The following is a 15,123-nucleotide window of genomic DNA, read 5'->3' on the forward strand; positions in this document are numbered from 1 at the left end:
TTAAAACACACATTATATTTGTTTTGGCAAGTATAAGTTATTTCTAGATCACAAATAGCAAATGTCATCATGTGGTTTTCTATCTACAGATTAAGTATATAGGAACTTCGTTGTTGCACAGCGTTGGCTGCAATAAACACCCGAGGAAATAGCTTTTTGTATCTTTAGTTGTAAAGAATGAAAAGTTCAAAAAGTAACAACTTCTTTCAAGTATGAAGCCTGTAATTTATGACTTACTGTTTTTAAAGTAATTTAGTAAACGAGTGTACTTATATGGAGGAGGTCAACGGGACAGTGGTTTGACGACCCTTTGCAAATTTATGAAAAAGTTTCCTAAAAAAAACATACGTACGAACTTCATCCAAGAAAGAAGCATTCGCAAGCAAAGACTATAAAATATGCTGATAATAAAGTAAAGTAAAGTAAAATTTATTGATATCAATCATAAAATGAAGACATAATAAAATGGAATCCGCAGCTTAAAAATATGCAAAATATATATACAAAACTATGATAAAAATTTCATCTAGTAATGTGACAATTCAAAAGCTTTATACTCCTCGGTAAAAAAAGAATGTCTAAAGCGTTCAGTACGCATACGAGGTAGGGTACACAACCTACGTGGAGTGGTATTATACTTATGGAGAGGTTTGTCAGGATCACTCAAAATCCCTCTTACATACTGAAGTACAATATCTTCAATGTAATGATCATCTACAGAATAAAACTTTCTGAAATGTCTGTTAATCAAATTGAGTTGTGTCTTGAAACAGGAAGAGAGCCACACAGGAGCACAATAGACCATGAGTGAAAGCACCATGGAACGGAAGAGCCAAAGCTGTTGCTCATATTCTAGACCAAATCCTCCCAACCTATAAATAAAATATAGCCGCTGCTTTATTTTCGCAAGTGTTGAGCCTATATGAGAGTCCCAAGTGAGAGTATGATTAAAAATGAGTCCTAAATATTTAAAATCTGACACAATCTCAACCTCACTATCATTAATTATAACTGGATCATGCATCTGAACTGAACGGAAATCAACAATTAATTCCTTGGTCTTGGAGCTGTTAATAAAAAGGTAATTGGGTTTTACACCACGCTACAGTCTCCGCAATAGCTGTGTGGTAATTGACAATGATCTGTGGATATTTATCATTACACAAACCAACAATATCCGTATCATCTGCATATTTTGTAATGTAAACATTTTCATAAAGTGTGGACAAGGATTCAGTATAAACGGCAAACAGCAAAGGTGATAAACAACACCCTTGTGGGACACCAGTATTAGTGACAATATATTCACTGCTGACCCCATGATCCCCATCACAGTATACATATTGAGTTCTGTTGAATAAATAGTGATACAGCAATGAAATGATGTTCTTGTTTACATGAGCATCTAACGTACGAAGTAAGTTCGAATTGCTAAGAGTGTTAAATGCGGAGCTAAAGTCCATAAAACAAACCCTGGCAAAATTACCGACAGTGTCCACATGTTGGCGTAGAACTGTATCCAACAGCAAACACGCATCCACAGTTGATCTTCCACTGCGGTACTCATGCGAACTGATACATATCCAATGATGGAATACATTCTATGATATCAGTGCGAATAAGCTTCTCGAAACATTTCATAATGACACAAGTCAAAGCAATGGGCCGGTAGTCCTTCTTTTCCACTGGGTGAGGCATTTTCATCAATGGGATAATCTTACTTCGTTTCCAGTCATTAGGAATGTATCCACTTTTATAACATTGAGTGTTATAAAAGTGGATACATTCCTAATGACTGGAAACGAAGTAAGATTATCCCATTGATGAAAGTAATAATATGACGTCAAACTGATACCATTGATAGCTATACAATCCTCTTACACCAGCAGTCACGTTCTCAACCCTAAAGCGCTGCACCTCCTTTTAGTCTTAGTGATGAACTCGCAATTGCAGTCATTATATTGAGTAACGTAATAGAAATAGAACCGAAGGTACCAGCGAGAAGACTTCGAACGAACGCCTTGAAAATACGGCCGACATATCTTTGCACCACGAGCATAATTTTTAACAATAATAATGTCATGATTAAAAAGGAAAATTAAATAAATTAAACTTAACAGGAGTTAATCATCATAACTGCTCTCATCATCAAAATGGAAATAACGTTCGACAATTACCTCTGTCAACTAAATGCAGTGGTTACAAGCCTATGTAAGTCTATATTGGGATACGCTTAGAGATATGTATGTTCTGTTTTTATAGATAACGCTGATGGAACACTGTTGATATAGGATCTCTCTGATATTGATTTGCAAATAAGTTTGATACTTCAACAACGTCATATTATCGATGGTTCAATCATATAACATCAATAATATATCAAATTCTTTAGAAGCAGTATATGAGTAAAGAAGGGGAAATGTCCTTAAATTCGCGCATGCGTTAATGGTTGCTGTTTAATCCCTGTAAAAGGATTAAAAATATCATCAATTATTTTATAACGGTACAATTAAATATAAACCTAGGGATTTATATTTTGACCATGACAGCAATTTATATTCAATAGTGGTATAGTCAATTCTGATAATTAAAGGAATTATGAAAATTGGTCAAGAAATTTTGAAGAGAAAAAGGAAAAAATAAAGGTAGGTATAAACTACAGTGGTGCTTTAAACATATCAATGGAAATCAAATCTACAATAATTGTACTAGCCTGGACATTATATCTTCATGCAGAAAGTTTGCTAATACCATTAGTGAAGAGATTATTTAGATCAAACTATTGACGGTAGTTACTTAACTCCCTTGAATTACGTAAAACAATGAACGACGATTAATTTCATTAGCGTAACATAGTTCGTTTGAAACAAAGTTTAAATCGTTTGTAACATGAAGTTAGGTTTGGCTCTGATTTAGAAAACAAGAAACGAATTTTTTTATCGGAAATAATGACTAATTTACTTTAATTACGCACAGGTGAGGGTGTATTTGTTCTGGTTCTGGGTTTTCAACGCAAATGATAGACAATGGCCATGGACGTCGCTAGAGGGGGGGGGGGGGTGGGGATGTCTCACACCCTAATCTTGGTAAAACTGACGATAGTTGGAAAATTTGAGTGCCACAATCGGAAATTCCGACTGTCACACTCTAATTTTCATGTATTCTTGCAATTTGTGAGTGACCTAAAACTTTCGGTCAAAATTGACCTTCAATCAGTCATATTTACCACGTTTCCTTGTCAAATTGAGAAATTGTATCTCGCGATTCTTATACTCCACCATACAAAACTTCGTATGATTTTGAAATACTCTAAAAACAAATGCCTAATAGGTCTACTGTACAACATTCGCCAGCTTCAATTCGGATAATTTATGTATTTATTTTGCTTTTTGGTGGGTTGACCCTGTTCGCTAGCTTCAAGTAAGTTCAGGATACACATTGTCTCTATGGTATACAATTAAAACCATCAGGAAGATATGAATATTTAGTGCGCTGAGGATGGAGCTAGCGCTTTAACCCCTGATCATTAAAACACCCAATGCTAATCTACGGATATATATGAAAACCTTTTCCCCATAAGGTGACATTTTTCAATAAATTGTGTAGATAACAAGATAAAATCTTATCAAAAATCAGAAAAATATTGGATTGCTCAGTTGCTAAAACTGAGCAATTAAAAAATTTTCTACAAAATGTTTAATTGACAACTTATCTTATCTCGTCCATTGGACAGTTTTTGGCAAAATGTTCAATTGTTCACTTCACTCCAACTGAGCATTTGAAATTTTTCTGCACAATGTTTAATTGACAACTTATCGTATCTCGCCAACTCAACATTTTTCTGCAAAATGTTTAATTATTCACTTCATTCCAAATGCTCAGTTGGAATGAAGTGAACAATTTAATTTTTTTTCATGATGAGTGATAAATAGCCCCACAAGCCCAAAGAAAATAATATTAAGCGCGCCGGGAAAAAGCACTGTATATTTTGGTATTTCACTCTGTCGTCGAATATAGTTTGTTGAAAAAAAGTTTTCCCCTTTGTTACATTAACATAGCTTTTGTAGTCAGTAGTCTATGTAGCCTTCAAGCAGATAACTATACTCATAGGCGTAGGAGCCCAATTGATCTGGGAGGGCTGTAACGAGTTGCCCGAAAATACAACCAAAATTTTTCGCGCGCTCCGTGAGCGCTCAACATGTTAATGTTTTTTACATCGGTTTTTACATCGCATGCCAATAACATACAATCATTTGCCGTGTTATTACCCTTCCATATTGGTTACAATTATTGGGGGAGTCGTTACAATAATAATGGTAATAATAATATCAGTTTAACCATTGAAAAACACATTACAAATTATTTTTCTTTCAGTAGGTGCCCGAAAAATTCTCATCATATTGCCCGAATTTTAACAACAAAATTTGGTCGGGGTGGGGGGCTGCAGCCCCCCCAGCGCCCCGCCTCCTACACCTATGACTATACTCAGTTGCTTAAACAGAGTGATTAATCAGTTTGTGAAGTGAGAAACAGGGGTACGAATATCCGAAAAAAGTTCGGAACAAAAATGCAGTCACGAAAGATGGGGTGTCTGACTGACACTGACCGTATCGTTGACGAGTTGTGCAAGGGGGGGGGGGTACAAGGCAGCAGTCGGCATTTTCTGGCTCCAAAACCCATCCAGTTGGAATTTCAGCCACTACACCCCCCAATCATCAGCCCTTAGCTACGCCCCTGACAATGACTGCGCTAAATAATTCCCCCTCTATCAAAAAAGTGAAGGAATATTGTCTTACAATGCACCTTTTTTCGGGCGGGGTAGACTGGGGGTGGTGATTGACCATCGGAGGATGTTCAAAACGTTATTTTAACCACAGAACAATTTAGGCTGTTAATTGTTAAGCCGCTTTTTCTTAATTTTTGACCGGTATCAGCGGTGTGTTTGTTTCCTCTCCGATCGATATATCAGGAAAGGCGATTGAAATTAAAATTAACAGCTACTGCCATGTTATTGTTTACATCCGGGGATACGTTTGCTGGTATTTGATTTATTATACTTACTTATAACAAATGTCAAATATAAGTTGCTTCTTTTTAAAAAAAAAAATCAAGCTGGCCTACTTCAAGTTTTTTTAATTCTGGGTTGTGTTTCTGGTTGTTGATGTGACAAATAACCAAGGTCTTTGACTTTGAGAAGTAAATTGTTGTACGTGTTTAACCTAGTACCGTTTATTCCAGTTTATTAATATTAACATATATTTTCAATTGGAATGTGTACTCACGTGAGTTGACGAGGGGTCAACGGGACAATACTTTTATCTTCCAATATCTGTTATCTCCAAAGCTTTCGGGAAGTCAGTTAGGTAAAATTACCTACAAATTTAACCACCTGATAAGAACTATCGTTATGCTGTAGTTTAAAGTACATCCCGGTATACAACCTAAGTGATCCTCTCGAAAAATTAAATAATCCTTCACAAGGAATCATTTTCTCAGCTCACGAAAAGATGAAGGTCTCTGAAAACTATTGATCCTGAATTCATGGTACATCACTTTGGATTACGAAATCATTGCAAAATATTCACAAACATTTCCATGGATGTAGAGCACGACGAGAATGTTGCAGTGTCTTATTGATGCCTTTGAAGTAAATATTATTTAACTGAACACTATCACCAGCAGTCCCCGTACGTCCAATTGCTAGTGTTGGATTTTATGCACGCACGAGCAAAACGAGCCTATTCAAGCTATCTTAATACAATACTGTATGACTAACAGAGCATCTCTCCCTGGATTGTTCACAGAGCTAAGGCCACGTGCGGTTTCTTCTCATTCAGAATGGGATTTACTCGTATTGTTATGCTAATCTTACCGGATGTTTACTCGCATGTCGAAATTATTCCTGAATCACGTGTATGGCAAAGCAAAATACCCACTAATGATATATTCCAGTTTGATTCTGCCGAAAAAATTGGATCAATGCTCAATGCCGGTCTTGTTTTGAACCGGTACTCCAGGTTTTACAACTGAAAATTAAAGCTTATAGTCAATAAAATTGGATTATCGGTTAAAATTTGACCGATTGACTGGTTAATAATCGGAGTTTTTCATTGTTAATCAAGGTTTTTGTTTGCCGACTTGTATCCATACATGCCAAATGTCCACAACGAGCAATATTTCGAAAGTCATCATGTTTAAATTATGTACATAAAAACAAGTTTGGCCTCTAACTCCCATCATAAACATATCGTTCAAACGAATGGTTGAGCTATAACTAAATTCAGCCTGTAAATGTTTAGTTATATTCACAACGTTAACGAAATGAAATCAGTTATAATCTCTCAAAATTTCCACGCCCCCAACCTCCAAGGAGTGGAAATAGCTTTTACGGTAGTAAGCTGTATATTACTCTGATTCCACCTTTGTTTCTCTTGATGTTTATATCTATGTCATTTTGTTCTTTGAATATTTATTATTCTGAACATCAACAACTAATGAACGTCTGGGCGGCCCTTCTAATCTCAGATAAACATGGATGATTAAAGTTTCGAGGTTTCCAGTTCATCTTACTTCTTCAAAGGATTTAATCTAGAAAAAAACAGCTGGGTGAGGACAGGTTACAAGCTTTGTGTACTTTATTAATTACTCTCATTAACCGACTTCAATCAGAATACCTTAATTTGATTAATTGCAATCTAATTTTGAAATTCTCTGAAGATTTTGGTTAACAATGTTTCCAGCCAACCCCCAAAAGAGGGGTAAAATATACTTTACATATACTCCAACAATGTTTTATTTTTGTTTATAGTAAGATATTGAACCGAACGTAGCCCAGCACTACAGGTAAACAATGGAACTTAACCACACCAATACATCCATCCCTCCCCCTTCCATTCCCCCTTCTCTCCATTTTAATCTCCCCTTGAAATATATATGGTGATGCATATCTTACACACTAACAGTTGATCATGACGTCATATATGCTAATGATTCAAAATTCCCAACACCAATTCACTTCTCAGCAAAGCAACTAAATTTCACTTGTGCTAAACTTGAGCTTAAGTTCGTCTTATTCATTATCGTGTTTATTATCAGTGGGTGGTCTTATTAAACACTGACGTAAAAATAAGATCAGCCAGTTTCCCAGTCATATGTTCTCGTTATACAACCAAATACTCCTAATCGTCGTGCAAATAGAGAGAGCCCTTCGTTTTGTCAATCTTGAACTTTGATGTGCGTTCGATTGTATTTGTTTATTAATTTAATGGTTATTTTCAGTACGTTGATTAATTAAACACATAAAGTATTAACTATGGGAACATATCATTACCCTATATCACTGAACTTTATATCAATCTGACAATATCGTTTGCTAATAGAATGAACCGCTGCAATATGTCAGCTTGCGGTATACTATAAACTGCGATGCTAACGAGAGATATATATATATATATCTCTTGCACTGCAGACCTCAAAGTCGCACCATGAAGGATACAATAAGCCAATTACTCAGGCATAGAAATGAAACGATACATAAATTAAGTTGTGAGACACTAAATATTCTGCTTGAATTACAGATAAAAACAAGTCTTTGGAGCAGCTAAACAGTTCTAAACATATTCTAGTTTGGTTTGAATGACATCAAATGATATTCGAACTTACGAAACTGTAGGTTATAGATATAGTTTATACATACTATCTACCGGTTTCACTTAATTTATGTCGAAGGTCATCTGAGGTCAGGCGGGACCAACACATGTTTCTAGAAAAGATTGGGATTAACTTGAAGAGAAAGTTTAAATTTAAGGCTCGCAGAACGATAGCGACACTTTTTTCTTAATCTCAACCGCAACTTTACCTGCCTCACCTATTTTACCGGAGAGTTACTGTATAGCCATAAACTTATGTGTGACCTTGACGCAGGACAGGAAAAGAGTCAGAGGTTGAAATGACAAGATAGTACATAGACTACATGTTACACAGAGATAACACTGTTGACAATATTTATCTGATTAGTTTTCTTTTATTGCTTCCATTGACATTACAATATCAATACATATAAATAATTTCATTATACGATTCTACGATATGAACTTATGATATATTAACATATAGATGGGATAAATTGATTGTAATTGTATCACAATGATAGACTAGGATCGCCTCAAAGGGAACAAGTGTGTTTGGTTGCAAAATTTATATATTTGTACAAACATGCAGAGAAAGGAAGATACCAAGTACAATAAAAAGGAAAGGAATAATTATTTCTTTGGGAATATCTAATATCATAAACAGATACTGCAACGCAATGATTTCTTCCATATTTATCTGTTAGTCGGTGTTTGTATAGTAAATGTACCTATATTCAGTTATGCGGGACGGGGGTTGAGTAATATTGGTAAACGTTATGGCTTAATAACATCTAATTGCGTTAATGCAAATACGACAAAAAACTGAATTACAATGAATAGATCATGGATATTCATTAATCATCAACCAGTCCCATTAATAAGAAGAAGCAAAATAATGATACAAGAAGAATGAAAGATATGTATGGAGAGCCGATCATCGCATTTAAGGTTACTGTTAAATATACAGAACATTATCTTCGTTACTAATATGTTAAAGTCTTACTATAATACGTCAAAGTCACATGTTCCTATTGTCTTTAAAGCAACATCATTAGAGAACAAAATAATGGAACAAAAACTGAATTAAAAACAAAACATGTCATTGTTATCAATTAGTGTCATCTCTTAGACAATGTTTTAGTATGATTTTGAGTAACACAATCAATGGTATAACGGTAGACAGCCAGTCATTGTTATTATAACATTTAACAATTTTCTTTTAATATTCACTATATTACGCGTGAGTAATATCAAAGATTGATTCATAAAATAGAAATAGGAGTAACGAAAGGAAGCAACTAAATCTTAAAAGAAAGTAAAATTAATAAATGGATGAAGTAGAATGCAATCTAATAATTAATTACTAAATATAACAATAATTAATAATTAAGTAAGTATTAGATGCAGTCTTAGAAATGTTATAAATCGAAGGAAAATATTGGCATATAAAGAAATAAAAAGAACATCTGAAATAAAATGAAGCCAGTAGAATCATTTATAAAGTGCATTAAAATAACAATGAAAGAATAACATGAAGAGTATATACTACACAGAGCCGATCTTTGTATTTATGAATTACTTGATATATACATAATATTATCAGCTTCACTACGACGAAATTATGTAATGCTAAAAGAATAACTTGTTAAAGTTCTGCTCATATACCTTATTAAAGTAGACTGTTAATGAAGCAATTAATGAAGACAAATGTAAAATTTCAAAACTTATTCAAATCTACGAGTTTTGTATCTTTACAAATATGCAAGGAAACGGTATCTCCAAAATTAAAATAATTTTTTGTCAAATGCGTACGTGACCAAATGTGACTTGCTCATCGATAGTTTACCTCTCACATAATATTACAATGATCGATAGCTTACCTATCATATCATATTCAAATGATCGATAGTTTACCTATCATGTAATATTAATATAATTGATAGCTTACCTATCACATAATATTAATATGATTGATAGCTTACCTATCATATCATATTCAAATGATCGATAGTTTACCTATCACATAATATTAAATATGACAAATAGTTAACCTATCACATTATATTAAAACGATCGATAGTTTACCTATCATATAATATTAAAATGATCAATAGTTTACCTTTCATATAACATTAAATATGATCGATAGCTTACCTATCATATCATATTCAAATGATCGATAGTTTACCTATCATGTAATATTAATATGATTGATAGCTTACCTATCACATAATATTAATATGATTGATAGCTTACCTATCATATCATATTACAATGATCGTTAGCTTACCTATCACATAATATTACAATGATCGTTAGCTTACCTATCACATAATATTAAATATGATCGATAGTTAACCTATTACATTATATTAAAATGATCGATAGCTTACCTATCATATACTATTAAATATGATCGTTAGCTTACCTATCACATAATATCAAATATGATAGATAGTTAACCTATCATATAATATTAAAATGATCAATAGTTTACCTTTCATATAACATTAAATATGATCGATAGCTTACCTATCATGTAATATCACAATGATCGATATCTTACCTATCACATAACATTAAAATAATCGTTGCTTTGATTCCCCTTAAGTCTCACAAACAAGTTGAAACTTTAAAAGATGCAGTAAACTAAAACACTTTAAGGAAAAATTGAAATGAAAAGTGAAACACAGAGAGCATACCATTGCATATAAGGCTTACTTAATGTACAGAACTTTATAAGCATTAATTATCATAATCAAACTTGTTAAATTATGTAAGCTCACGTGATCATATTGTCTTAAAAATCTAAGGCTTTACTTAGGACTATAATAACAACGTAGGGTAAATGAAGCCGATAAAATATTAACAAGAGCTCAACGGTCATTATGGTTCCTTGGTAGGTGAATATTAAAGTGTTTTATGGCATCACTCATATCATAATATTTATGCCTACATGTACCAGCTACTAACCAACAACTGTATTCCAAGTTTGGATACAATCAGATATACTTAAAGGTTTTAGAGTTCTTGCAATAAAAAATGTTGGCCCTTACCGAAAATTGGGCCCAATAAAATTTTTCCCTCAAATGGTCAAAAAAATATTGCGCCCACAAATTCGGGCCCAAAGAACTTGTCCCAAAATGCATTTGAGTTGAAAATAAAAGTTAAACCCTGCCGGCAAAAAATGGGCCCGGAATTATTGGTGTCCAGATGGCCTACATGTAGCAGCTATTAACCAACGTTTACCAACGTTTAGCCTCAACCCGACTGAAGGTTGCGGTGTTGTTGCAATGGAGAAAAAAATGTGGGCTCAGATGGTCCCAAAATATTGGGCCCCAAAAATTCGGGCCCAGAGAAGTTGCCTCAAAATGCATTTTAGTTGGAAATAAAATTTGGTTCCACCAGCTCAAAAATGGGTCCGGATTTTTTTGGAGCCCAAACATTAACTAGCAACTGTATACCAAGTTTGGCTGCAATCCGACTTCGGGTTGCGGAGTTATTGCAATGTAAAAACGTTTGACACCATAACCTTATTAATATTCATAAGGTCAGCGCTACAAAAATTAGGCACACCTTCTTACTATACTACATCTACATAACAAGTATGACAAATATGCATCACTCCATTGTTGAGTTATCACGGACTCAAGCAAGTGTCACAGACGCACACATACACGCACGCACCATCACCATCGCATATATTCATTTTGTCTTCGATAAGGAATCAAAACTTGGTATGCACTAAACTATGTGTATTTTGCAATTAATGGGTATTGTCATCATCACATACCCTAAAGCAAAGTTGGGATCCTTTCCAATCCAAAGTCAAACTAAGGAAGTAAAAACATAAGAAAAATGGAACATTTTGCTGTCAGTGTGCAACTATGACGTCACACCTGTTTGCTTTAAGTTCACTTTGGTACAATCTGTTACAATCTCAGCTATCGATATCTCCAAAACGCAATGTAGGAATTGGAAACAAATTTTACCAGAAATGCTTAGTATGTGATATTCTTTAATAAGTGAAATGTAAATTTTCCTTTTCTCTTTTTTAAGATTATCGACTTTACAGTCTCTTATGAGTCAAAACAAAACCAACATTTCAAGAGACAGTTTTCAAAATGCAGCAAAATTTAAAGTAAGCAAATGAAAAATATAAATATGATATCCATTAATAGCCCTAACAATAATAGGAACCTGTCTATCTCATTCATTTCTGTAGTAATGTTAAAATCCTATATCGACGATATGTCATCATACATGGAGAGATTGAACTAATTGCGCATGATCAAAGCATCCTTAACTTGATTGTTACTAATAAATAGAAACTTTACTATGTTTCTTTGTCGGTGAACTATTTTGAGCGTTCATGTTATATTCTTCGTGCGCTGATGGAATCAGTTTATACATCAAATAGGTTATGACGTAAAGTTAATAACAATAAACTTAATTATTAAGATGATGATTTGAAACGGACAGATTATAAATCAATAAAAAAAACATAAAGCAAAAATTAAAATAATAATTAAAGAATACAATGAAAAGTATTGATCGATTAAGTTAAGTCTCAGTTACTTACAATACAGAATATGCATTTGTTATTTCAATCATATGATATGACGTCACAGTCATGTCATCTAATTGTCTTCAAGTTAAGAACGATAATACATTGTAACCGACAAACATGAAGAAATGCTGACTTAGGGAAAAATAAACATATCACATATATTAATTAATATCACCTCTAAGTTCTTGTAGTTCATTTTAATAACACAATGGTATTGTAGATAACCAGTGAATGTCATTTAGTCTTTGCATTGACACAATTAAGGTGACTCTACTCTTGTTAGACATTACGTAACCGAAACGTCACAGTTTAAATCAAAATGTAGTAAAAGGATGAACAAAGATAAAGTGTAATCATTCACTCCTTAGTTACCAAGTGTATGTGGATACATTATGTACAGATTTAAACCAAAGCATTCCCAACATGTCTGCGTAAAACTAGTATCGAAATATTAACAGAATCAGGCTTGTAATTAATTTTCTGAGTAGTAAGGTGTTTGTCGGGGGGGGGGGGTTGGAAGGTGGAGATAGGTCTGGAATTGGGATGAATCATACCATTACATAAAATTGGACCAATAAAGGATGTTATACCATGCACACGAGAAATGCGTGGAACAACCTTTTCTCTTTACTTCCGCAATTAACGAAGACTTTGTAACATATTGGGGTGTAAAATACTGTACATAACCATTTAATTCCCATTCTACAGATTAGCGTTTTGGTGGTGGTGCAAATGAATACAATAACATCTACTTGATCACCAATGTGGTGGGTCAGTCATCTAACACCTCCGACACCCCCTGCCCCCCCGCCCGCCCCTCCACATACACACAGAGAGTAAGATAGGGATTGTGCTCTCTTTCTTCCCTCTCTCAATAGTTCACATCAAAGAGATAAATATTCTCCTATACTGATGACGTAGTAGGTGATGGATGACGTCATTAATAGTTTATTTGGCTCTTAGTCATTTGAATTTGGCTTGAAGAGCAAATAAATTAAGAGTTAGAAAAGAAAGTATTTGTGAGCAGTAATGTGGGTAATAAAACGTAAGATCTACTTGTTGTACACTTTACAATAACATACTAAGTAGCCTGTATGATCATGTAAGATATCGAATCTTTGTTTGGAGTTCTGTGTAGTATTTGGAGTTATTTACAGTTTACAACGTTAACTCAGTCTCTTGATAGGATGGAGAAAATGTACTAGACACCCCATCCCCTTCTTCGAAAAAAGAAACAAAACGCTTGCAATAAATTCAAATTATGCATATTATCTGAGGTTAAACCCGCCTAATAGGTGGGTAATATATCTTAATTAATAGTGGAAGAGTCTTTCATATTTACTCATTCTTTATAACATGTAGGCTACTTCCCTGTCATCGTTTAGTTTTAAACTTCATAAAGCTGAATTCAAGAGAGAAAAATAGTAAATTTGTTAATTGTATCTTAAACTTACTTATCGGTGTGCACCATACTATATCAGTTGGTGGTGTAGATGAAGTCGCTGCCTCTCAATAGGAGATAGATAGTGGACAGTGTACTCATAACAATCTTTAGCAGCATATTCATCAGATTTAGAAATGGTCACAGGGTAACATTTATCTCCCCATTACCCACCCATCTAGTCTCCCGAACGACAGCAATGTGACTAACAAAACCTAACAAATTACATTTTAACACTTTAGCGCACAAAACTGAGTAGCTGAATATATAGCATATTAAAGTATGACTTTAAGCACAACATTAATGTTGTTATGTTGTAGACCACTGGCTTTCAATCTAGGCTGCTTTTACTATAACCTTTTGTTTAATTTTGAGACATGTTACTTTAAACAGCTGAGTTCATCAGTAAAGTTAACTGGACTATATAACATAATACGGAGACAGTTATATCAGTTCATCAAATACAACACAACACTCAATGGGATGAGAAGACTTTTATGGCCTCAAATAACATGTTAACATTGAAGTACACATTCGACATGGACAAATGTAGTTGAAAATCATCTAACTATGCTATGGTTTAAGAACGAAGTTACAAAACTTGATTTTGTTGAGCTATTCAAATGTATAAATCACATTTTAACATGAATATTTAGGCCTGTAGTAAGGGGCTGACGTCATCATCAATTTAGCATTAAAGGAGTATTCCAGACATTTATCTTAACAAACCAGAAAAGTTGAAGAAATATTAACAACACTCCTTTTTTGGACAATATAACATTTAAAGACTGAAATTCCACCTAAAGTAATCCTTTAAATAAAATGTAACTTGAGCTTTCAAATTTCAAATTTCACTTCTTTATTGGATAAGTGTTTATTAATTTTATTGTACAACCTTATCTCTCTACAAGATACATTTACAATGAATGTAAAAGTTACAGTCTTCACCAAGTCACCATTCCATTGTCTTGAGAATATAGGCATTTGATGAAGTCACAATCATACTAGAATAGTTGTATGTGTATTATACTGGAGCTCTATCTGGAACTGTTTGTACTATTTGGGAGATATTAACAGTTTACAACCTAATCTCTTTATTAGATCCTTTCTCACTGAAATTACTGCCATCAATTTGAGGATTGAGTTAATGACGTCACAGTCCTGCTGATGAACATGCATTTTGCATTGAGCTGTAATATAAAGATAATAAAATGATAAATATTAGGTTATATTGTATCATAATCAACGGGTCTAACAACGTGTACTACTTATTAGTAAAATAATGGGGAAGTGATACCTATAAGCAACCTCCTACTTCGGCAAAAGCGCCAGCAGTACCATGAGCCAACCAGTAATTAAACCAACCAGCTAAACAAAACACCTCGACACGGGACACAAGCCAACGAGGTTTCTGATAATGGAAGGAACTTATCAATCATTTCCATACATTAATCAGGAATTTGCTTTGTGAAGGAAAAATA

General features: G+C 33.9%; 2 protein-coding genes across 18 annotated transcripts in view; both read right to left on the minus strand.

Moving 5' to 3' along the window:
* LOC139977751 (uncharacterized) overlaps positions 1-15,123 on the minus strand; it is a 177,053-nt gene that overhangs the window by 101,348 nt on the left and 60,582 nt on the right. For 7 of the 16 annotated variants that reach the window (XM_071987356.1, XM_071987355.1, XM_071987354.1 and 4 more), the window contains exon 11: positions 10,198-14,832. The gene's annotated coding sequence lies outside the window, so the exon portion shown is untranslated. Of the gene's footprint in view, positions 1-7,999; positions 9,546-9,579; positions 14,833-15,123 lie in introns of those variants that run through there. The other 9 variants (XM_071987359.1, XM_071987343.1, XM_071987358.1 and 6 more) reach the window with 7 other exon arrangements.
* Positions 1-15,123, minus strand: part of LOC139977745 (NLR family CARD domain-containing protein 4-like) — a 346,755-nt gene that overhangs the window by 96,271 nt on the left and 235,361 nt on the right. Inside the window, exon 1 of one of the 2 annotated variants that reach the window (XM_071987332.1) lies at positions 5,283-5,650. The exons of the other annotated variant lie outside the window; for it this stretch is intronic. The gene's annotated coding sequence lies outside the window, so the exon portion shown is untranslated. Of the gene's footprint in view, positions 1-5,282; positions 5,651-15,123 lie in introns of those variants that run through there. 2 annotated transcript variants of the gene reach the window in all.

Source organism: Apostichopus japonicus, chromosome 12 (assembly GCF_037975245.1).
Source record: "Apostichopus japonicus isolate 1M-3 chromosome 12, ASM3797524v1, whole genome shotgun sequence".
Taxonomy (NCBI): Eukaryota; Metazoa; Echinodermata; class Holothuroidea; order Aspidochirotida; family Stichopodidae; genus Apostichopus; species Apostichopus japonicus.